Raw genomic sequence first — 25,221 nt, forward strand, 5'->3', positions numbered from 1 at the left:
GCAAATGACACTTAAAGGATTGACGGTGGATATGCAATGGCAAGCATTTATAGGTTGCATGGATGAACTACAACAATTGTTCATCCCAGTTTGGCAAAAGAATAAATCAAGGAAGGTAGTGCACCCGTGGCTGACAAGAGAAATTAGGGATAGTATCAATTCCAAAGAAGAAGCATACAAATTAGCCAGAGAAAGTGGCTCACCTGAGGACTGGGAGAAATTCAGAGTTCAGCAGAGGAGGACAAAGGGCTTAATTAGGAAGGGGAAAAAAGATTATGAGAGAAAACTGGCAGGGAACATAAAAACTGACTGTAAAAGCTTTTAGAGATATGTAAAAAGGAAAAGACTGGTAAAGACAAATGTAGGTCCCCTACAGACAGAAACAGGTGAATTGATTATGGGGAGCAAGGACATGGCAGACCAATTGAATAATTACTTTGGTTCTGTCTTCACTAAGGAGGACATAAATAATCTTCCAGAAATAGTAGGGTCCAGTGAGATGGAGGAACTGAGTGAAATACATGTTAGTAGGGAAGTGGTGTTAGGTAAATTGAAGGCATTAAAGGCAGATAAATCCCCAGGGCCAGATGGTCTGCATCCTAGAGTGCTTAAGGAAGTAGCCCAAGAAATAGTGGATGCATTAGTGATAATTTTTCAAAACTCGTTAGATTCTGGACTAGTTCCTGAGGATTGGAGGGTGGCTAATGTAACCCCACTTTTTAAAAAAGGAGGGAGAGAGAAACCAGGGAATTATAGACCGGTTAGCCTAACGTCGGTGGTGGGGAAACTGCTGGAGTCAGTTATCAAGGATGTGATAACAGCACATTTGGAAAGCGGTGAAATCATCGGACAAAGTCAGCATAGATTTGTGAAAGGAAAATCATGTCTGACGAATCTCATAGAATTTTTTGAGGATGTAACTAGTAGAGTGGATAGGGGAGAACCAGTGGATGTGGTATATTTGGATTTTCAAAAGGCTTTTGACAAGGTCCCACACAGGAGATTAGTGTGCAAACTTAAAGCACACGGTATTGGGGGTAAGGTATTGATGTGGATGGAGAATTGGTTAGCAGACAGGAAACAAAGAGTGGGAATAAACGGGACCTTTTCAGAATGGCAGGCAGTGACTAGTGGGGTACTGCAAGGCTCAGTGCTGGGACCCCAGTTGTTTACAATATATATTAATGACTTGGATGAGGGAATTAAATGCAGCATCTCCAAGTTTGCGGATGACACGAAGCTGGGCGGCAGTGTTAGCTGTGAGGAGGATGCTAAGAGGATGCAGGGTGACTTGGATAGGTTAGGTGAGTGGGCAAATTCATGGCAGATGCAATTTAATGTGGATAAATGTGAAGTTATCCACTTTGGTGGCAAAAATAGGAAAACAAATTATTATCTGAATGGTGGCTGATTAGGAAAAGGGGAGGTGCAATGAGACCTGGGTGTCATTATACACCAGTCATTGAAAGTGGGCATGCAGGTACAGCAGGCGGTGAAAAAGGCGAACGGTATGCTGGCATTTATAGAGAGAGGATTCGAGTACAGGAGCAGGGAGGTACTACTGCAGTTGTACAAGGCCTTGGTGAGACCACAACTGGAGTATTGTGTGCAGTTTTGGTCCCCTAATCTGAGGAAAGACATCTTTGCCATAGAGGGAGTACAAAGAAGGTTCACCAGATTGATTCCTGGGATGGCAGGACTTTCATATGAAGAAAGACTGGATGAACTAGGCTTGTACTCATCGGAATTTAGAAGATTGAGGGGGGATCTGATTGAAACGTATAAAATCCTAAAGGGATTGGACAGGCTAGATGCAGGAAGATTGTTCCCGATGTTGGGGAAGTCCAGAACGAGGGGTCACAGTTTGAGGATAAAGGGGAAGCCTTTTCGGACTGAGATTAGGAAAAACCTCTTCACACAGAGAGTGCTGAATCTGTGGAATTCTCTGCCACAGGAAACAGTTGAGGCCGGTTCATTGGCTATATTTAAGAGGGAGTTAGATATGGCCCTTGTGGCTACGGGGATCAGGGGGTATGGAGGGAAGGCTGGTACAGGGTTCTGAGTTGGATGATCAGCCATGATCATAATAAATGGCGGTGCAGGCTTGAAGGGCCAAATGGCCTACTCCTGCACCTATTTTCTATGTTTCTATGTTTCCCAGCCACCTGGCTTCACCTATCACCTCTAGCTTGTCCTCCTTCCCCTTGCCCCACCTTTGTATTCTGGCTGCTGCCCCTTCCATTCTAGTCCTGATGAAGGGTCTCGGCCTGAAACATCAACCGTTTATTCCTCGATAGATGCTGCCTGACCTGCTGAGTTTATTGTGGTAAACCATACATATAGGTTGTGACCGGGTTACCTGTCTGGACACGCCCCTCTGCTGACTGCTCCTGTGGCTCCTCCCACAGACCCCTGAATAAAGGCAATTGTGTCACTGCTCCTCCCTCAGTCCGGGGCAGATACTCAGCATGGATGTGGATCCATTTTACTGTTAATTAAAGCCTTTCAGTATTTACTCTACTTCCAGTCTTTTGGAGTAATTGATAGTGCATCACTCATTCAGTATTTTGTGTGTGTTGCTAAGGACATTGAACGTTGTTTGATTTGGGAAGCAAAGTACCATCGCTGATAAAGCCACTACCTCTCAGCAGCAGCGTCCGGGTTCCATCCTGACCTCTGGTGCTGTCTGTGTGGAGTTTGCACGTTCGCCCTATGACCATGTGAGCTTCTCCTTCTTCCCCCTGTTTAAAGATTAAAGATAAAGATGAGCTGACTACGGAAGTCTTGTGACTGGTTTTGAAACCTATCCATACTTTCCTTTGGCTTTAACAGTCACATACTTGCAGATACTGACTGCAACATTTCAACAGTAAACCCAACCATCTTCCTCGGGCACATTCCAGGCATCCACAACTCTCTGAGTGAAAAACTTACCCCTCACATTCCCCTGGAACTTGCTCCCTCTCACCTTCAACACATGCCCTCTGGTATCAGATATTTCAACCCTGGGAATGGTTACCCTGTCCACTCATAATCTCATAAACCTCAATCAGATCTCCCCTCAGCCTCCGATGCTCCAGAGAAAACAGCCCATGTTTATCCAGCCTCTCATGATAGCACATGCCCTCTAAACCAGGCAGCATCCTGGTAAACCACATCTTCTGCACCCTCTCCAAAGCCTCAACATCCTTCCTGTAGTGGGGCTGTAGTGAGGCTCCAGTACTGTACACAATACTCCAGATGTGGCCTAACCAGAGTTTATAAAGTTGCAACATTAGCTCCTGACTTTTGAACTCAATGCCTTGACTAATGAAGCAAGCATAACCTCCTTATCGACCTGTGTAGCCACTTTCAAGGAGCAATGAACTTGGATCTCAGGATCTCTCTGCTCAGTAACATTGTTAAGAATCTTGTCCTTCACAGTGTACTGTCTCCTTGCATTTGCCCTCCTGAGGTACAACACCTCACACTTACATGGGTTAAACTCCATTTGCCTTTTCTCTGTCCATATCTGCAACTGATCTATACCATCCTGCATTCTTTGCTAGTGTTATACACGATCTACAACTCCAGCAGTCCTGGTATCATCCACAAGCTTATTAACCCACCCATCTATCATTCATTTATATCTCAAAGAGCAGAGTTCCCAACACTGATCTCTGAGAAACACCACTGATTACAGACCTCCAGATTACATGTCCCTTCAACCACTGCCCCCTGTTTTCTATGTGCAGACCAGTTCTGAATTCAAATAGCCAATTTGACACAGACCCCATGCATCTTAACCTTCTGGATCAGCCTCCTATGAGGGACTTTGCCAAATGCCTTTCTAAAACCCATGTAGCCAACATTCACTGCCCAACCCTCATCAATCTCTCTCATTACCTTGTCCAACAACTGAGTTGTTGGTAAGGCACAATCTGCCACGCACAAAGGCACGCCGGCTCTCCCTCATTAGCCCATGTGTTTCCAAATGCTCATGTATCCTATCCCAAAGAACTTTCTCCAGCAATTTCCCTAGCAAACAATATGATACTCACCCGTCTGTAGTTTCCAGGATTCTCCCTTGTTCCCTTCTTCAATAGAAGTACAACATTAGCCACTCGCCAGTCCTCCGGGACCTCACCTGTGGCTAGAGAGGACATGAAGATACCGGTCAAAGCCCCAGTAATCTCATCTTTCTCTCCTTCAATAACCTGGGGTAAATCCCATCAGGTCCTGGGGACTTATCCACCTTAATACTTATTAGGAAGCCCAACACTTTCTCTTCCTCGACCTCTAAATGCCCTAACATATTTATACACTCAGTACTGATCTCCTGGTCCTCCATATCCTTTCCTTGGTAAACACTGAAGCAAAGTATTCATTAAGTATCACATTCACATTCTCTGCATCCAAGCAAATATTCCCCCACCCCTTTATCCTTGAGTGGTCCCACCCTATCCTTAGTTATCTGAAGTATGTATAGAATGCCTTTGGATTCAGCTTAATCCGACTTGCCAAGGACTTGTCATGGCCCCTCCTGGCTTCCCTAGTTCCCTTCTTTATTTCCTTTCTCACTTCCTTATACTTCTCGTCTGCTCCATTTGATCCTGACTTCTGAAGCTTTACACACTTTTCCTTTTTCTTCTTAACTAAATTCACCGCCCCTCTGGATATTCAGGGTTCCCTTCTCTTCTCTTTCCATCCCCACCCTTCCTTCTAACAGGAACTTACCTTTCCTGTTCTCTGTGCAATTGATTCTTAAACACCCTCCACATGTGGACTTGCTGGAGAAAGGGAGTTCCTAATTAATTCTTCTTAGTTCCTGCCTAATACCCTCGCAATTCCCCCTACTCCAATTTAAAACTCTCCTGCAAGAACCATACCTACCCTTGTCTAAGGCTATCCTGAAACTTAAGGGGTTGTGGTCACTGTTCCCTAACTGTTCACCCTCTGGAAGGTCCGCCCCCGGCCAGGCTCATTACCCAGCAGCAGGTCCAGTGTGGCTCCTTCTCTTGTTGGACCACCCACATACTGATTTAAGAAACCTTCCTGGATACTCTTAACAAATTCTGCCCCATCTAAACCCCTTGCACTAAAAAAGTCCCAGTTTATGTTCAGGGAGTTGAAATCCCCTGTGACAACAACCCTATTATTTTCACACATTTCCTTATCTGATTACATATCTGTTCCTCGCTGTCCTGGTGGCTATGAGGGGTCTGTAGTACAATGTCTCAGTGTGATTGCACCTTTCCCATTCCTGAGTTCCACTCAGTGTCTGACCCCTCCACTTTGTTTCCCAAGAGCAGCTGAGGCATTGTCTCCAGTTAGTAGTGCACCACCACCAACCCCTCCATTCTTGCCTCTTTCTGTTTTCATAAAACTTGGAAACCTGGTACATTACTCACCCACTTCTGCCCCCTCTCTCAACCAACTTTCAGTCATGGCCACAACATCACAGTTCCAGGTACTGATCCGTGCTCTACGTTCATCACCCTTACCCATAATACTCATAGCATCAAGGCATACACATTTCAAGCTCTCCGACCCGTCATACCTATTCGATTTTGCTTTTCAATACTTTCCCTGATGTCTTCCTTCTAGTCCAATCCTGCCCTTACTGACCTGGGGCTCCAGTTCCCAGCTCCCCTGCAAAACTAGTTTAAACTCTCTCTGGCAGCATCAGCAAACCTCCTGGCCAGGATGTTGATTCCCCTCCAGCTGAGGTGCAGCCTGTCCTTTTGGTACAGGTCCCCCCTTCCCCAGTAAAGATTCCAATGGTCCAAGAACTTGAGACCTTGTCCATGCACTCATTCAGCCATGCTATCACCCCATTCCTACCTGCACGAGCCCCTGAGTTGTAGGATCCATGAAAATGAGGACCTGGAGGGGAACCTGCAGGCAGTGATGCCCTCCTGCACCCATTGCCCTCACCCTGTGGTAAACCATATATATGTTGTAACTGGGTTAACTGTCTGGACACGCCCCTCTGTTGACTGCCCCTGTGGCTCCTCCCACAGATTCCTGAATAAAGGTGATTTCGCCTTGCCCCTCCCCCTCAATCCAGGGGCAGACAATCAGCATGGAGGTCGCATTGTACAGCGAATAAAAGCTTTTCAGTATTTACTCAACCTCAGTCTTTTGGAGTTATTGAAGGTGCTTCACACCCTTAATGGTGGGAGAGCTTCAGGCCCAAAAGCCTGGGCTGTATATGGATACAACACAGACCTTCGCAGACAAAGCCCTCCCCACCAGTCACGTACCGCAAGGAAGCAGCATCTACTATTGAGGACCCTCACCATGCAATCATGCTCCCTTCTCACCTTCTCCATTCATCCGGAGGTACAGGGGCCTCAGGTTCCACACCACCGGTTCAGGAACAGCTATTAACCCTCAACCATCAGGCTGCCTAACCAGAGGGGAGAACTTCACTCACCTTAACACTGAACTGATTCAACCTCACAGACTCGACAACTCACGGTCTTGGTATGTTTTTATTTGTACAGTTTCCCTTTATTTGCACATTAGGTGTTTGTCCGTCTTTGTTTATGTAGAGTTTAACACAAATTATATTGTATTTCTTTATTTTCCTGTAAAAATATCTGCATCAAAATGAATCTCAAGGTAATATATACAGTATGTACTTAGATAATAAATTTTACTTTGAACTTTGAGCTTTAAATCACAGGAGCCAGCAGACAGTCTTTTTTTTAGCTTTTCTTTACATGCAGGTTTTTATTTTCAAGTTTATCGCAGGCTCCGGTATCAACAGGTACCCAGGCCCAGAACCTCAAGGTTTCAACCAGAATTGGACTTTACAAAGAGACTGGGTCGGTGGGCTGGATTGGGACAGAGTTCTTCTGCCACCTGGTGGGCTGTAGGGGGTCTGCAGGCTGGCCCGAGTTTGCTGGAAATTCGCAGTCGGGGCAGAACGATTTTGTGGAAACAAATACAACTGCTGTAAGAAGGTTTGTTCGTCATCCTTGTGACGGTGTGGGCTTCCTCCAGGTGCCCTGCTTTCTTCCAATATTTCAAAGACGTGCCATCTGGTAGGTCAGGAAGTTGAGCGTGCGTTATATTGTTGCCGGAAGCATGGCGACTCTTGTGGGCTGCCAGCCTAGTCCTCGGATTGTGTCGGTCAGTGTTGCAAACGGCGCATTTCACTGAGTGTTTCGAAGTTTCAAAGTGACAATTAAATCTTTAATTTTTATTTGTAGGAGTGAGGAAGTCGTGTTGCACTTGTGTAAAACTCCAATTAGACTACACTTGGAGTATTACACACAATTCTGGACACCCCGTTACAGGGAGGGTGTCGAGGCTTTGGGGAGGCTGCAGAATAGGTTACCAGGATCTTGCCTGGATTAGAGGCCATGAGCTATAATGGAAGGTTAGATAAACTTGGGTTGTTACCTTTGGAGCAGCAGTGACTGAGGGAGAAATGATAGAGTTTTATAAGATTATGAGAGGCATAGGTAGAGTAAACAGACAGTATATTTTTCTCAGAGTTGGAATGTGTAAAACCAAGGGGCATGCACGTAAAGTGAGAGGGCATAATTTCAAAGGAGATGTGAGGGACAAGTTCTTTATTCGAGAGTGGTGGATGCATTGAATGCATTGCCTGGGCTGGTGATGGAAGAAGATACGGGAGTGGTGGTTAAGAGGCTGTTACTCAGAACGGGATGCTGATGGAGTACGGGAGTGGCAGGTGTTGAGCTCAACACCAGTATTGAAGAGAGGTTTGGATGTCCATGTGTGGAGTGGATTTGTCCAGGTGTGGGTCGATGGGACGAGGCAGATTGCATTAGACAGGCTGAAAGTCCTTTTCTGTGCTGAAGTGCTCCATGACCCGGTAACTCTACGACACGTTATTATACAGGGAATGCGTGGATGTGAATCATGTGACGATAGAAGGTTTGAGTTTAATTCGGCATCACAGTGAGTACAGACATTGTGGGCTGAAGGGCCTGTTTCTGTGCTGTACTGTTCTGCAAATCACAAACACAGACTGGGTACAGAGTCTGTAATTCCTAAACATAGACTAGGCAAAGATTTCAGTAATTCCTGAACGTAGACTGGGTACAGAGTCTGTAATTCCCGAATGTAGACTGGGTACAGAGTTCTGTAATTCCTGAGCGTAGACTGGGTACAGAGTTCTGTAATTCGCAAGCATGGACTGAGTTCAGAGTCTGTAATTCCTGAACGAAGACTGGGTTGAAAGTTCTGTAATTCCCGAACGTGGACTGAGTACAGAGTCTGTAATTCCCGAACGTAGACTTGGAATAGAGCTCTGTAATTCCTGAATGTTGACTGGGTACAGAGTCTGTAATGCCTGAACGTGGACTGGGTTCAGAGTTTAGTAATTCCTGAATGTAGAATGTGTGAAGAGTTCTGTCATTCCTGAATGTAGACTGGGTACAGAGATCTGTAACTCATGAATGTAGACTGGGTAAAGCGACTGTAATTTCTACTAATTGATCACGGTTTTATCCTGACATTAGCCCCGCAAGTGTAAAGGGGCTGAGGCTTCCTTTATTCATATGCATTGGACCTGTCCTAGTCTAGAGAAATTCTGGAGAGAAGTTTTTTCAACCCTATCTCATATTTTTAATTGACATTTAGAACCTAACCCTCTGGTTGCTCTTTTTGGCACCTTGGGTGATGTAAATTTGCACTTGAGTCCGATAAATGCCAAACATTATCTTTTGCCTCTCTCTTAGCTAGACGGTTGGTTCTTCTTAGGTGGAAAGATGCTGCCCCCCCCCCACTCACGCTCAATGGCTCAGAGACATTATGGCCTGTTTAGACCTCGAAAAGATGAATTATTCACTTCTTAATTCGGACATAAAGTTTCATAAGGTGTGGGGACCTTTTCTTGAATATTTTCATAATTCTTTATTTATCCTTTTTTTGTATGCTACAATCCCTTACTTTCAGCTTTTTTTTGTAAGTTACACAGTTGTTTGTTGTGAATTATATTATACTTTTGGTAGTCAGCATTATACTTTTTTTTCCTGTATATATTGACAGCTCTCTGGGGTTGAATGCTCCAATTGATTTTTTTTTTCTTTTATATGCAAATGGTTGGCCTGGGTTTTTCTTTTTCATTGGGAGGTTGGGGTGGATACTAATTTTACATAATTCTCTTTGGGTGCTTTTTTCCTTATTGATATGAATTACATATTGGATTGTTTGAATCTCCACTGTATTTGTTTGAATTGCACTGTATAAATCTCCATTTTGTTATTGGGTTTTCTCTCTGTAGTGTTTTGTAGAAATATATTAAAAAATTAATTTAAAAAGAAGAGTCTGTAATTCCTGAACGTAAACTGGGTTCAGAGTTCAGTAATTCCTGAACGTAGACTGGGTTCAGAGTTCAGTAATTCCTGAACGTAGACTGGGTACAGAGATCTGTAATTCCTGAACGTAGACTGGGTTCAGAGTTCAGTAATTCCCGAACATAGACTGAGTAAAGAGTTCTATAATTCATGAATGTGGACTGGGTAATTCAGAGGAGACTGAAAGTGAAGATTTAGATCTAGCCAATTCAAGCCAAGTTTTCCTATCCTGGCAACTGTGAACTAACGCTGCTCCTGTCAGATTGGGGTCTAGATCTAGACAAGTCAAGCGTGTGTTGCACACACACAAAATACTCGAGGAACTCAGCAGGTCAGGCCATATCTTTGGAGGGGGGTAAACAGTCGACATTTCGTGCAAAGATCCTTCATCCAGAACCATGTTCAGGACACTTGTTAAGTGTCTAAAGATATCTATTTCATATCAAATATTGTTTAACATATCCCTTGTTAGAATTATAATACTTACTTCCTAATCATTTTTCAATACACTGGAAGAATGTGGGGGAAATTAATTTTATGAGGGGTATAGTCTCACCAAGTCTGGGTGAGACTGCAACTAGAGGCCATAGGTTAAGGATGAAAAATTAAGGATGAAAGGCAAAGAAATCAAGGGGAGCATCAGGGTGGTGAGATGTGGCACAAGCTGCCAGATGTGGATTCGATTTCAACATTTAAAAGAAGTTTGGAAAGGTACATGGATGAGATGGCTAGGGAAGCTTATAGGGTCGATGGGACTACAAAGATTAATAGTCAAGCACTGACTAGAATGGCTGAAGGGCCTATTTCTTTGTTGTAGTGTTCGATGCCAGACGATGCTGAGGATGTTCTACGAGTCTGTGGTGGCCAGTGCTATCATGTTTGCTGTTGTGTGCTGGGGCAGCAGGCTGAGGGTAGCAGACACCAACAGAATCAACAAACTCATTCGTAAGGCCAGTGATGTTGTGGGGATGGAACTGGACTCTCTCACGGTGGTGTCTGAAAAGAGGATGCTGTCCAAGTTGCATGCCATCTTGGTCAATGTCTCCCATCCACTACATAATGTACTGGTCGGGCACAGGAGTACATTCAGCCAGAGACTCATTCCACTGAGATGCAGCACAGAGCGTCATAGGAAGTCATTCCTGCCTGTGGCCATCAAACTCTACAACTCCTCCCTTGGAGGGTCAGACACCCTGAGCTAATAGGCTGGTCCTGGACTTATTTCATAATTTACTGGCATAATTTACATATTACTATTTAACTATTTATGGTTCTATTACTATTTATTATTTATGGAGCAACTGTAACGAAAACTAATTTCCCCCAGGATTAATAAAGTATGACTATGACTATGTGTAGTTGCCTCTCAGTGAGGCCAGCAGAGGCTGCTGTTCCAGGATTCACCAGCAGAGGGTGGACTTGGCTTGATGCTTGACTCGCGAGCTCGGTGGGACCAGGTATTGTATTGTGGATCCAGTGAGCTGTGTAAACTGTGTCCCAGCCAGGAGACAGGCGTTTACTGTGACATGGGCAGTTCAGCTAGCTGAACCACTACCTTACAGCTCCTGAGACCCAGAGGCCCTGCAGTCAAAATCACAGTCGATTCCCAGGCTTGTACACTGAATATAGAAACATAGAAACATAGAAAATAGGTGCAGGAGTAGGCCATTCGGCCCTTCGAGCCTGCACCGCCATTTATTATGATGATGGCTGATCATCCAACTCAGAACCCAGCCTTCCCTCCATACCCCCTGACCCCTGTAGCCACAAGGGCTATATTTAACTCCCTCTTAAACATAGCCAATGAACTGGCCTCAACAGTTTGCTGTGGCAGAGAATTCCACAGATTCACCACTCTCTGTGTGAAGAAGTTTTTCCTAATCTCGGTCCTAAAAGGCTTCCCCTCTATCCTCAAACTGTGACCCCTCGTTCTGGACCTCCCCAACATCGGGATCAATCTTCCTGCATCTAGCCTGTCCAATCCCTTTGGTGGATCTTATACGTTTCAATCAGATCCCCCCTCAATCTTCTAAATTCCAACGAGTACAAGCCCAGTTCATCCAGTCTTTCTTCATATGAAAGTCCTGCCATCCCAGGAATCAATCTGGTGAACCTTCTTTGTACTCCCTCTATGGCAAGGATGTCTTTCCTCAGATTAGGGGACCAAAACTGCACACAATACTCCAGGTGTGGTGTCACCAAGGCCCTGTACAACTGCAGTAGTATCTCCCTGCTCCTGTACTCGAATCCTCTCGCTATAAATGCCAGCATACCGTTCGCCTTTTTCACCGCCTGCTGTACCTGCATGCCCACTTTCAATGACTGGTGTATAATGACACCCAGGTCTCGTTTCACCTCCCCTTTTCCTAATCGGCCACCATTCAGATAATAATTTGTTTTCCTATTTTTGCCACCAAAGTGGATAACTTCACATTTATCCACATTAAATTGCATCTGCCATGAGTTTGCCCACTCACCCAACCTATCCAAGTCACCCTGCATCCTCTTAGCATCCTCCTCACAGCTAACACTGCCGCCCAGCTTCGTGTCATCCGCAAACTTGGAGATGCTGCATTTAATTCCCTCATCCAAGTCATTAATATATATTGTAAACAACTAGGGTCCCAGCACTGAGCCTTGCGGTACCCCACTAGTTACCGCCTGCCATTCTGAAAAGGTCCCGTTTATTCCCACTCTTTGCTTCCTGTCTGCTAACCAATTCTCCACCCACACCAATACCTTACCCCCAATACCGTGTGCTTTAAGTTTGCACACTAATCTCCTGTGTGGGACCTTGTCAAAAGCCTTTTGAAAATCCAAATATACCACATCCACTGGTTCTCCCCTATCCACTCTACTAGTTACATCCTCAAAAAATTCTATGAGATTCGTCAGACATGATTTTCCTTTCACAAATCCATGCTGACTTTGTCCGATCATTTCACCGCTTTCCAAATGTGCTGTTATCACATCTTTGATAACTGACTCCAGCAGTTTCCCCACCACCGACGTTAGACTAACCGGCCTATAATTCCCCGGTTTCTCTCTCCCTCCTTTTTTAAAAAGTGGGGTTACATTAGCCACCCTCCAATCCTCAGGAACTAGTCCAGAATCTAACGAGTTTTGAAAAATTATCACTAATGCATCCACTATTTCTTGGGCTACTTCCTTAAGCACTCTAGGATGCAGACCATCTGGCCCTGGGGATTTATCTGCCTTCAATCCCTTCAATTTACCTAACACCACTTTCCTACTAACATGTATTTCACTCAGTTCCTCCATCTCACTGGACCCTCTGTCCCTTACTATTTCCGGAAGATTATTTATGTCCTCCTTAGTGAAGACAGAACCAAAGTAATTATTCAATTGGTCTGCCATGTCCTTGCTCCCCATAATCAATTCACCTGTTTCTGTCTGCAGGGGACCTACATTTGTCTTTACCAGTCTTTTCCTTTTTACATATCTATAAAAGCTTTTACAGTCCGTTTTTATGTTCTCTGCCAGTTTTCTCTCATAATCCTTTTTCCCCTTCCTAATTAAGCCCTTTGTCCTCCTCTGCTGAACTCTGAATTTCTCCCAGTCCTCAGGTGAGCCACTTTCTCTGGCTAATTTGTATGCTACTTCTTTGAAATTGATACTATCCCTAATTTCTCTTGTCAGCCACGGGTGCACTACCTTCCTTGATTTATTCTTTTGCCAAACTGGGATGAACAATTGTTGTAGTTCATCCATGCAAATATGTTTACAAGCAGCGCTGCCACGAGATTCAAAGTACATGTATTATCAAAGTATGCATGCACTATACAACCCTGAGACTCATCTTCCCACATACAGCCGCGAAACAAAGGAACACCATGAAACCTATTCAAAGAAAACATCAGCCACCCACCGCATAAAAAACAAATTGAAAAATAGAGACAGTAACACACAGAATCTTCAACATCAAACCTTGAGACAGTCTAGGAATGTTCAGTTTAGTGCTGTGTCGTTCGTTGACTACAGGTCGCAGAGACACCAAGATCACATCCATCATGGAAGATTCCCGCCACCCACCCCAGGCTCTCTTCCCGCTGCAACCACCAGGCAGGAGGTACAGAAACCCCAGGTCCTACATCGCTCTGTTCAGGAACTGCTATCATCGACAGCCGTAGAACTTCTGAAGCAGCGTGGATATTTTCACTCACTACAGCGCAGAACTCACTCCACACCCTGCAGATGTACTTTGAAGGACTCTGCAACTCATGCTTTCAGTACTCTTTCCCTGTAAATGCCTGCAAAAAATTAATCTCAAGGTGGTATATAGTAACATACACGTACTTTGATAATTTATTTCTTTTGAATTTTAAGTTTATTGTCATCTGCGCAAGTCCACGTGTCCTTGGCTCAGCATCACAGACACAGAGCATCAGATAAGCAGTGTTCACAAGGAATACATAATGATACAAGAAAGAACAAGGCATTTGGTGATAGAATTGGGTTATTATTGTCAGATGTACTGCGATCCAGTGAAAAGCTTGTCTTGCATACTGTTCATACCGATCAGATCACTACACAGTGCACTGAGCTTGAAGAGGTTAAATCAATAACAATACCACTGAACGAGTGGTGGTTGGTTATCTGTTGTATCCAACAATGACAGGAGACATGTGTGGGAGAGTTTTTAACATGGAAAAGCCGTTGCGCTGGGCCAGTTCCGCTTTCTCGACCTCAGCGGTCTGGTCCCAGAGGTACGAACAAGCGTCACAAACTGGGGCCTTCCTTGGTCGCAGTGGACAACCACTGTGCCTCATCGTGCCCTTCGCTCTCCAGGGAGCGATGCAGAGCCGCCTTCCTGACGGCTGGACCTCACTGTAGATCTCATCCGCCCGGTCTGCCGGGGCAGACTCCACGTGTTATGACAGGCATGCCCTGTCACACCGGGGTACGAGCCTGCTGGCCACCCTCACCCGCTTGCTGAAGCGGTGTGCTGGGGTGTGGTCGCTGTCACATGTAAACAACTCACCGGAGCCACAAATGAGAGCCGAGTATCTGGTGGGGCCCAAAGGTGAGTGAACTGTCCCAGAACGGACACAGTAAGCCCCTTCACCACAGGTGCTACCCCTCCCTGGACTCCCAAGCACCGAAAGAGTGCAGTGCCGGTAAATGAGAAAGTGCAAGATCATATCGAGGTGGATTGTGTGGTCAAGAGTCCATCTTACCGTACTGGGGAACTACTCAATAACCTTATAACCGTGGGGTAGAGGCTGTCCTGGTGCCTGGTGGTACGTGCTTTCAGCCTTTAGTATCTTCTGCCTGATGGGAGAGGGGAGAAGAGCGAATGTTCAGGGTGGGTGGGGTCTTTGAGTTTTCTGATTCCTTTACTGACACGGGGAGAAGTGTAGACAGAGTCCATGGAGGGGAGGTTGGTTTCTGTGACGTGCAAAGCTGTGTCTACAACTCTCTGCAGCTCCTTGCTGTCATGGGCAGAGTGGCTGCCGTACCAAACTGTGATACATCGATGCTTTCTATGGTTAAGAGTTGACAGGGACTTGTCAAACTTCCTCAAGGATGTGATGCTGAGGCTCTATAAGGCACTGGAGAGGCATCACCTTGAGGATAGTGAACAGATTTGGGCTCCTCATCTTAGAAAAGATGTGCTGGCATTGGAGAGGGTCCAGAGGAGGTTCACAAGAATGATTCTGAGAATAAAAGGGTTCTCATACGAGGAACGTTTGATGGCTCTGGGTCTGTACTCGCTGGAATTCAGAAGGATGAAGGGGGACCTCATTGAAACCTTTCGAATGTTAAAAGGCCTAAACAGAGTAGATGTGGAAAGGATGGTTCCCATGGTGGCAGAGTCTAGGACAAGATGACACAGCCTCAGGATAGAGGGGCACCCTATCAAAACAGAGATGTGGAAAAATTGCTTTAGGCGGTGAATTTGTGGAATTTATTGCCACATGCAGCTGTGGAGGCCAGGTTGTTGGGTGTATTTAAGGCAGAGCTTGATAGATTCTTGATTGGACACGGCATCAAAGGTTACAGGGAGAAGGCTGGGAACTGGGGCTGAGGAGGAGAGAGTAAAAAAAGGATCAGCCATGATTGAGAGGCGGAACAGACTTGATGGGCCAGATAGCCTAATTCTGCTCCTAGGTCTTATGGTCTCATGGTTTTTTGCAGTCTCCTGAGGAAGTAGAGGCATTGGTGAACTTTCTTGGCTGTGATGTCATTGTGGTTGGACCAGGACAGGCTGTTAAACAAGGTTCACTGTGGAGCAGAATCACTATGCTGAGGTGGTGTCCCGCCTGTACATTCTTCCCGTCGCGGTGCGGTTTTCCTTTGATTGCTCCAGTTTCCTCCCACATCCCAAAGATGTGCAGGTCGGTGGGTTAATTCACCACTCTGAACTGCCCCTTAGTGTGGCTGGAGAGATCTGGTTAATCAGGTTAACTAGTGAGAGAGGAGCTGGCCAAAATGACTGGAATGGAACACTAGCAGGGATGATGGCAAAGTAGCAATTGCTGCTCTTCTGGGAGCAGTTCAGAAGGTGAACAATAGACATCCCAAGAAATAAAAGTATTATACAGTCAGGATGACACAACCGCAGCTGACAAGAGAAGCCAAAGACAACATAAAGCCAAAATGAGGGCATGTAATAGAGCAAAAAATAACAGGAAGTTAGTGGATTGGGAAGCTTTTAAAAACCAACAAAAAGCAACTAAAAAGTCATAAAGAAGGAAAAGATGGAATACGAAAGTAAACTAGCCAATGATATTAAAGAGGATACCAAAAGTTTATTCAGATATATAAAGTGTAAAAGAGAGGTGAGAGTGGATATTGGACTGCTGGAAAATGCTGTTGTTGAGGAAGTAACAGAGGACAAGGGAATGGCAGATGAACTGAATAAGTATTTTGCATCAGTCTTCACTGTGGAAGGCACTAGTAGTATGCTGAAAGTTCCAGAGTTTTGAGGGCAAAAGTGTGTGAAGTTGCCATTACTAAGGAAAAGGTTATTAGAAACTGAAAGATCTGAAGGTAGATAAGTCTCCTGGACCAGATGGTGTACACCTCAGGGTTCTGAAAGAGAGGAAATTATAAGAAGAAAAGAAATTATAGGCCATTTAGTCTGACCTCAGTGGTTGGGAAGATGTTGGAGTTGATTATTAAGGATGAGGTCTCAGGGTACTTGGAGGCACATGATAAAATAGGCCATAGTCATCATGGTTTCCTCAAGGGACAATTTTGCCTGACAAATCTTTTGGAATTCTTTGAAGGAATAATAAGCAGGATAGACAAGGGAGAATCAGTGAGTGTTATGTACCTTTTGATAAGGTGCCACACAAGAAGCTACTTAGCAAGATAAGAGACCATGGAATTACAGGAAAGATTCTAGCATGGGTAAAGCTTTGGCTGAATCCAAAAGGCAAAGAGTGGGAATAAAGGGAGCCTTTTCTGGTTGGCAGCCAGTGACTAGTGGTGTTCCACAGGGGCTCTGTGTTGGGACTGCGACTTTTTACTTGGATGATGGAATTGATGGCTTTGTGGCCAGGTTCGCAGACAACATGAAGATAGGTGGAGGGGCAGGTAGATTTGAGAAAGTAGAGAGGCTACAGAAGGATTTAGACAAATTAGGAGAATGGGCAAAGAAATGGCAGATGGAGTATAGTGTTGGGAAGTGCGTGGTCATGCACTTTGGTAGAAGAAATAAAAGTGTAGATTATTTTCTAAGTGGAGAGAAAATTCAAAAATTTGAGTTGCAAAGGGACATGGGAGTCCTTGTGCAGGATTCCCTAAAGGTAAATTTGCAGGTTGAGTCAGTATTGAGGAAGGCAAATGCAAATTTAGCATTCATTTTGAGAGAACTAGAATATAAAAGCAAAGACAAGAACATAAGCCCATAAGAGATAGGATCAGAATTAGGCCATTCAGCCCATCAAGTCTGGTCCACCATTCCATCATGGCTGATCCCCGATCCCACTTAACCCCCTATACCTACCTTCTCGCATATCCTTTGATGCCCTGACTGGTCAGGAAATGATCAAATTCTGCCCTAAATATACGCATGGACTTGGCCTCCGCCGTAGTCTGTGGCAGAGTATTCCACGGATTTACCACTCTCTAGCTAGAAAAATTCGCTATTACCTCTGTTCTACAGGATTGGTCCTTAATCTGGAGGCTGTGCCCTCTAGTTCTGGATACTCCCACCATAGAAAACATCCTCTCCACATCCACTCTATCTAGTCCTTGCAACATTCAGTAGGTTTCAATGAGATACCCCTGCATTCTTCTAAATTCCAGTGAGTACAGGCCCGAAGCTACTAAGCACTCCTCATATGTTAACTCCTTTATCCCCAGAATTATCCTCATGAACCTCCTCTGGACTCTCTCCAATGACAACACATCCTTTCTGAGATATGGGGCCCAAAACTGTTGACAATACTCTACGGGCAGCCTGACTAGAACTAGGGGACATTGCCTCAAGATTCAGGGGAGAAGATTTAGGAATGAGATGAGGAGAAACTGTTTTTCCCAGAGAGTGGTGAATCTGTGGAATTCTCTACCCAGGGAAGCAGTTGAGGTTTCTTCACTAAATATATTTAAGACATATTAGATAGGTTTTTACATAGTAGAGGAATTAAGGGTTCTGGGGAAAAGGCAGGTAGATGGAGCTGAGTTTATGGACAGATCAGCCATGATCTTATTGAATAGCGGGGCAGGTTCGATGGGCCAGATGGCCGACTCCTGCTCCTATTTCTTATGTTCTTTTGTTCTTATGATTAGTGTCTTATAAAGGTTCAGCATTATGTCCTTGCTTTTATATTCGATTCCCGTTGAAATAAATGCCAACATTGCATTTGCCTTCTTTACCACAGACTCAACCTGTAAATTAACCTTCTGGGAGTCTTGCACGAGGACCCCTAAGTGCCTCTGATGTTTGAACTTTTTCCCCATTTAGATAATAGTCTGCACTATTGTTCCTTTTCCCAAAATGCAGTATACTTTATACTTTATACTTTATTGTTGCCAAACAATTGGTACTAGAATGTACAATCATCACAGCGATATTTGATTCTGCACTTCACACTCCCTGGATTACAAATATTAAATATTAAAAATAGTTAAAATTAGTAAATATTAAGATTTCACCATCATCGTACATTTCCCAACTCTGAATTCCATCTGCCATTTTTTGCCCATTCTTCCAATTTGTCTAAGTCCTGCTGCAATCATATTGCTTCCTCAGCACTACCTACCCCTCCACCTATCTTTCCATTATCCACAAACTTTGTCACAAAGCCTTTGATGTTAAGCTCCCAACTCTGGCCTTCTTTCAGCCATGACTCTGTGATGCCCACAACGTCATACCGACCAATCTCAAATTGTGTTACGCGTTTGTCCACCTTATTCCGAATGTTATGCACATTTAAATCCAACATCTTTAGTCCTGTATTCTTCAACCTTTTGAATTTTGCCTCTGTGGTTCAATCTAACTCTTTGCTCTGTCTGTACATGTACCCAGTCATTGGCCTGACCTTCCTTGCCTTCCTGTTACACCCATCATCTACTCATAAACCTGCTGGCTCATCTTCAGCTCTATCATCCTGGTCCCCATCCCCCTGCCATAATAGTTTAAACCACTCTCAACAGCTCTAGTAAACCTGCCTGCAAGAATATTGGTCCCCCTCTTTTTCAAGTGCAACCAGTCCCTTTTTATACAGATCACACCTGCCCCAGAAGAGATTCCAATGATCCAGAAATCTGAATCCCTGCCTCCGCTCCAATCCCTCAGCCATGCATTTATCCTCCACCTCATCCTATTCCTATACTCACTGTCACATGGCACGGGCAGCAATTCCCAGATTACCACCCTTGAGGTCCTGCTTTTCAGCTTCCTTCCCAATTCCCTGTAGTCTGTTTTCAGGACCTCCTTCCTTTTTCTTCCTATGTTGTTGGTATCAATATGTACCATGGCTTCTGGCTGCTCACCCTCCCTTTTCAGGATATCATGGACCTTGGCACCTGGGGGTCAAACTACCATCCGTGTTTCCTTTTTACTTCCACAGAATCACCTGTCTGTCCCCATAACTATAGAGTCCCCTATCACTTCTGCCTACTGAGCCACAGGGCCAGACTCAGTGCCAGAGGCACGGCCGCTGATGCTTCCCCCAGATAGGTCATTTCCCTCCCCCCCCCCACCAACAGCACTCAAAATGGAGTACTTATTGTTGAGGGGGACAGCCACAGGCGCTCTGCACTATCTGACGTTCCCCCTTCCCTCTCCTGACAGCCACCCATTTATCCGTCATCTGTAGCCTTGAGGTGACTACTTCCCTGTAGCTCCTGTCTATCAGCTCCTCAGTCTCCCCAGCAAGCCAAAGGTAATTGAGCTGCATCTCCAGTTCCCTAACTCGGTCTCTGAGGAGCTGCAGCTCGATGCACCTGGCGCAGATGTGGCCATCAGGAAGGCTGGAAGTCTCCTGGAAATCCCACATCTGACACTGAGCACAGAACACTGGCTCTGTAGACCCACCCCCTATTCTCTCTAGAGATAAATAAGGAATAAAGAATTAACTTATCTAGACTTCACCTGCTCTCCCCGACGCCGTGCAAAGCCGAAGTCTTACCTCTCTGACCCAAGACTACTTCAATGGCGACCGCTCCCACGATGACCGCTCCGCTGGGCGACGCTGCTCTCTTATAGAGATTGGGTTTTTAAAAGCTCTTTGTCGGACCTGTGCGAGAATGCTCTTTGTTGCGTCTGTGTAGTACTCCAATCAAATATACAATATTACTACTACTACTACTACGTCGACTCAGGCCGAGGGGGCCGGCGTCGGGCACGATGACGGACTCTCCACTTCTCCCTCTCCCTCATCAGTGTGTTCAGTTCATCTACATTAGCCACGCCACTGTCTTCTAGGAGCGTGTTGACCATAGTCTTGGGAGGGCGCCCAGGGTTCATCCTCCCGTGCTTGGGCTCCCACATGATGACTAGGCTGGCAGGTAGCTCGGGGTGGCGTAGACAATGCCCCGCTAGTTGCAGTCTTCTCGCCTCGAATTTAGTGGTGAGTCATCGGTAGGTTGTTATAGAGATCAACGTTCGTCATGTGCTGTTGTCAACTCACATCAAGAGCCATCCGGAGCAAGATACAATATTGAGACTTCATAAAGCCCTGGTGAGGCTTCACTTGGAGTGTCGTGAGCAGTTTTTGGCCCCTTTGGATTTGTATTTGATCCTCCATAATATTCCGTGTGGGAATTTAAACTGGAGGTGGCAGTGTGTTTTTTTTACGAGGTCGAGTTGCGAGCCGGACATCAACCCGGCGCGGATGGAGAGCGCGCTCGGGAGCTGTCTGTCGCTGGATCGAACTCGAGAACCTCCGTTCTCGAGCCCGGCGCTGATCTCACTGTGCCACCAGCCAACCCTTATCTTAGAAAGGATGTGCTGAAACTGGAGAGGGTTCAAAGGAGATTCATGAAAATAATCCCAGGATTGAATGGGTTGTGGTATGAAGAGGCCTAATGGCTCTGGGCCTGCACTCACAGGAATTCAGAGGAATGAACGGTGACCTTATTGAAACCTATCAAATGTTGAAAAGCCTCAATAGAGTGGGTGTGGAGAGGATGTCTCCTGTGGTGGGAGAGTCTAAAACCAGAGGACACAGTCTTTTAGAAGGGAAATGAGGAAGAACTTCTTTAGCCAGGGAGTGGTATCTGTGGAATTTGCTGCCACAGGTGGTGAGGAGGCCAAGTCTTTAAGGCAGAGGTTGATAGATTATTTATGGTCAGGACATGAAGGGAGAAGACAGGAGTTTGGGCCTGTGAGGAAAATTGGATCAGCCATGATGAAATGATGGAGCAGACGTGATGGGCCAAATGGCCGAATTCTGCTCCTTTCTCTTCTGGTATTGTGGTCCAATTTCCTCTTTTAATTCAGCGTATTTCTGGTCATTTTCACTTACTGATTTCTGTGAGTTGTGTGTGTTTGGAATGACTATATCTATTAAATAAGTTGTTCTTGCTATCATTATTTTTTTTATATTTGCACTTCGTCTTTTGCGCGTCAGTTGTTTGTTAGTCTTTGTCTGTAGTTTTTCATTGATTCTATTGTATTTCTCTGTTCTACTGTGAATGTCCATGAGAAAATGAAACTCGGTAGTACAGTATATGACAAAATTTACAGAGTTTGATAATAAATTTGAACTTTGAGTTGAAAATGAGCAGAGTAGGTGGCAGGGAAAATCAGTAGGGGAACGGATCGCACCGTGAGCTAGCATGGGACTCGTGCCGAATGGCCTCTATGTGTAGCATTAATACTGGATTTATTTTCCACTGTTTTCCTGTTCAGATCTGCTTGCTGATGAGTTTACTCCTGTCTGAATACCCACCAATCCTGTAATCCCTGGACTGCCTGTCAGTCTATCACACTCAATCTTCTGTTCCATACACAACCCATCGAGCTCTCACTGTTTACACTACCTGCATTAAAGATTACCTGTCTGTCTCAGTGGCTGCCTCTCCATCTTATTGTCTACTTATCCATATGTACTTAGTATATCTGCCTGTCGAATTATCCATCTGTCTGTCCATTCATCTTCCTGTCTATCTGTGTACCAATCCTTCTGTCTCTCTGTCTGTCCATACATCCTCCTGTCTATCTCTGTACCATCCCATCTGTCTGTCCATGCATCTTCCTGTCAATCTGTGTACTATTCCGTCTGTCTGTCTGTCCATGCATCTTCCTGTCAATCTGTGTACCATCCCGTCTGTCTGTCTATGCATCTTCCTGTCTATCTGTGTACTATCCCATCTGTCTGTCTGTCTGTCCATGCATCTTCCTGTCTATCTGTGTACCATTCCATCTGTCTGTCTGTCCATGCATCTTCCTGTCTATCTGTGTACTATCCCATCTGTCTGTCTGTCTGTCCATGCATCTTCCTGTCTATCTGTGTACCATCCCGTCTGTCTGTCTGTCTGTCCATGCATCTTCCTGTCTATCTGTGTACCATCCCGTCTGTCTGTCTGTCCATGCATCTTCCTGTCTATCTGTGTACCATCCCGTCTGTCTGTCTGTCTGTCCATGCATCTTCCTGCCTATCTGTGTACCATTCCGTCTGTCTGTCTGTCTATGCATCTTCCTGTCTATCTGTGTACCATTCTGTCTGTCTGTCCGTCCATGCATCTTCCTGTCTATCTGTGTACCATCCCGTCTGTCTGTCTGTCTGTCCATGCATCTTCCTGTCTATCTGTGTACCATCCCGTCTGTCTGTCTGTCTGTCCATGCATCTTCCTGTCTATCTGTGTACCATTCCATCTGTCTGTCTGTCTGTCCATGCATCTTCCTGTCTATCTGTGTACCATTCCGTCTGTCTATCTGTCTGTCCATGCATCTTCCTGTCTATCTGTGTACCACCCCGTCCGTCTGTCTGTCTGTCCATGCATCTTCCTGTCTATCTGTGTACCATTCCGTCTGTCTGTCTGTCCGTCCATGCATCTTCCTGTCTATCTGTGTACCATTCCGTCTGTCTGTCTGTCCATGCATCTTCCTGTCTATCTGTGTACCATTCCGTCTGTCTGTCTGTCTGTCCTGAGCTGCAACATCATTGCATTACCAGCTACACTCTCTCTTAACCCTCCACTGCCTGCTCGTTCTAGTATGTACTGTCACTGTTCTGGCCTCCTCTGGTGGCTCGTTCCCGAGGGCAGCGATTCGCTCTGTGTGAATAATGTACTCCCCTCAGGGTGACATGGTAGCCTGGGAGTTAATGTAACGCTATCACAGCGCCAGTAACCCGGGTTCAATTCCCACACTGTCTGTAAGGAGTTTGTTCGTTCTCCTTGTGTCCGTGTGCGTTTCCTCTGGGTGCTCAGTTTCCTCTCACAGTCCAAAGACGTACAGGTTGGGGTTGGTGGGCTGTGGGCATGCTGTGTTAGTGTTGGAAACATGCTGCTCAGCAGAATGGTTGCTGATTTGAGCTGATGCATACGACACATTTCACTGTATAAGTATGAGAGATAAAAGCTCATTTCTTTCATCTCTCTAATCTTTCCCACAGTGGGGTGACCAGAACCGTGCGCAGTACTCCAGGTGTGGTCTCACCAGCAAATTGTGTGCCTGTAACGTGATCTCCCAGCTGCCAGAGTCACAGTGCAATGCAGCATGGGTGCAGGCCATTCGGCCCGAACCAGTCTGTGCTGACCACGGTGCTCATCCAGATAGTCCCCATTTCCCACATCGGCCCCCATCACTCTAAAGCCCACCCCTTCATGTATCTATCCAACTGCTTCCTGAACGGTACGATTGTACTTTAAGACCAGACGCCATCAAGTTTGCTCTGCTATTCCACGATATCTGATTTATTATCCCACTCATCTGCATTCTCCTGCCTTCTCCCCATAACCTTTGACGTCCTAACTAATCAAGAACCTATCAACCTCCATTTTAAATATACTCAATGATTTGGCCTCCACAGCTGGCGGTAGAAATGAATTCCACAGATTCGCCATCCTCTGGCAAAAAAAATTCCTCTTCATCTCTGTTCTAAATGGACACAAATCTATTGTGAGGCTGTGCCCTCTGGCCCGAGACTTATAGAAAACATCCTCTCTTGTCCACTCTATATGACCTTTTACTCTTCAGAGCAGGACTGATGTGGGTCTAGGCCCGAAATGTTGACTGTTTATTTCCCATTTTCCTCCATTGATGCTGCCAGACCTGCTGAGTTCCTCTAATATTTTGTGCATGTTCATGCACACGCGTGCGTGTCTACATGTGTGTATATATGCGTTTGTGTGTGTGTGTGTTGTGTCAGATTCAAGTTCAGTTTATTGTCATTCTGCCGTACACATATACATGACCAAACGAAACAACGTTCCTCCAGACCAAGGTGCACAACACGGTACATTTAACTCACACAATGACACATAATGAAATATTACCACAATTAAATTAACAAATAATAGGGTGCATTTACAACACAAGTTAAAAAGTAAACAGTATAATGTTACTGGCGTTTCATACCTGATGAAACCTGGGCGGTGGCAGGGAGTTTGGTTGTCTTACATCCTGGGGGAAGAAGCTATTCCTATCTTAACTGTTCTTTTAAAAAATTATTTTACTGAGATACAGCATAGAACAGACTTTTCCAGCTCTTTGAGTCACACTGCCCAGCAACCCACTGGTTTAACCCTAGCCTAATCACGAGACAATTTACAATGATCAATTAACCTACTAACCGGTACATCTCCGGACTGTCGAGCGCCCGGAGGAAACATGTGGTCATGAAGAGAATATACAAACTCCTTACAGACAGTGCGGTTCTTGACTTAATGCTTTGGTACCTCCTGCCTGATGGGAGAGAATCAGAGAGATTCCAGCCTCTCACGTGTCTCAGGAGCACTTTCTTCATTGTTCCATTTCCCCTCGGTGTTCAACACGGTGTGATTGCGAGCTTGCTGTTGACACAGTCAGCTGCCGCCCTCCAGATGTCATCACTATAAATATATTCAGCAGCTTAAAAGCACATGACAACCTGGCAGTGTGCAAAGTACAGCAAATATTTACGTACAATGCTTTTTTCCCCAAACCGACTGGAAGGAAAGGAAATACTAACACAGACAGGGACCCAATACGTAAAAGCCTCCTTCTGACTAGCTGTGCAGACTGGAGCACCCACAGGATAAACGTCAAACTATGGAGAGGAATAAAGTTTCAGGCAGAGACCCTTCATCGGGATTGAAAATGGCGGGGGGGGGGAGGAAGAAGCCAGAATAAGAAGGTGGGGGGAACAGGAGGAGTACACGCTGCCAGGAGATAGTTCAAAGTATATTTTATTATCAAAGTACATATTAGTCACCAGAAACAACACTGAGATTCTTCATCTTGTGCATATACTCAACATATCTATAGAATAATAAATATAAC

General features: G+C 45.2%; 1 long non-coding RNA gene across 4 annotated transcripts in view; it reads right to left on the bottom strand.

Moving 5' to 3' along the window:
- LOC134347799 (uncharacterized) overlaps positions 1 to 24,967 on the bottom strand; it is a 45,754-nt gene extending 20,787 nt beyond the window's left edge. The window contains exons 1-4 of one of the 4 annotated variants that reach the window (XR_010018252.1): positions 24,639 to 24,967; positions 14,516 to 14,609; positions 4,041 to 4,132; positions 2,642 to 2,741 (exon numbers count right to left, since the gene is read on the bottom strand). This is a non-coding gene — a long non-coding RNA (uncharacterized LOC134347799). The other 3 variants (XR_010018253.1, XR_010018251.1, XR_010018254.1) reach the window with 3 other exon arrangements.
- Positions 24,968 to 25,221: the final 254 nt, after the last annotated feature.

The sequence above is a fragment of the Mobula hypostoma genome, chromosome 6 (genome assembly GCF_963921235.1).
Source record: "Mobula hypostoma chromosome 6, sMobHyp1.1, whole genome shotgun sequence".
Lineage (NCBI taxonomy): Eukaryota > Metazoa > Chordata > Chondrichthyes > Myliobatiformes > Myliobatidae > Mobula > Mobula hypostoma.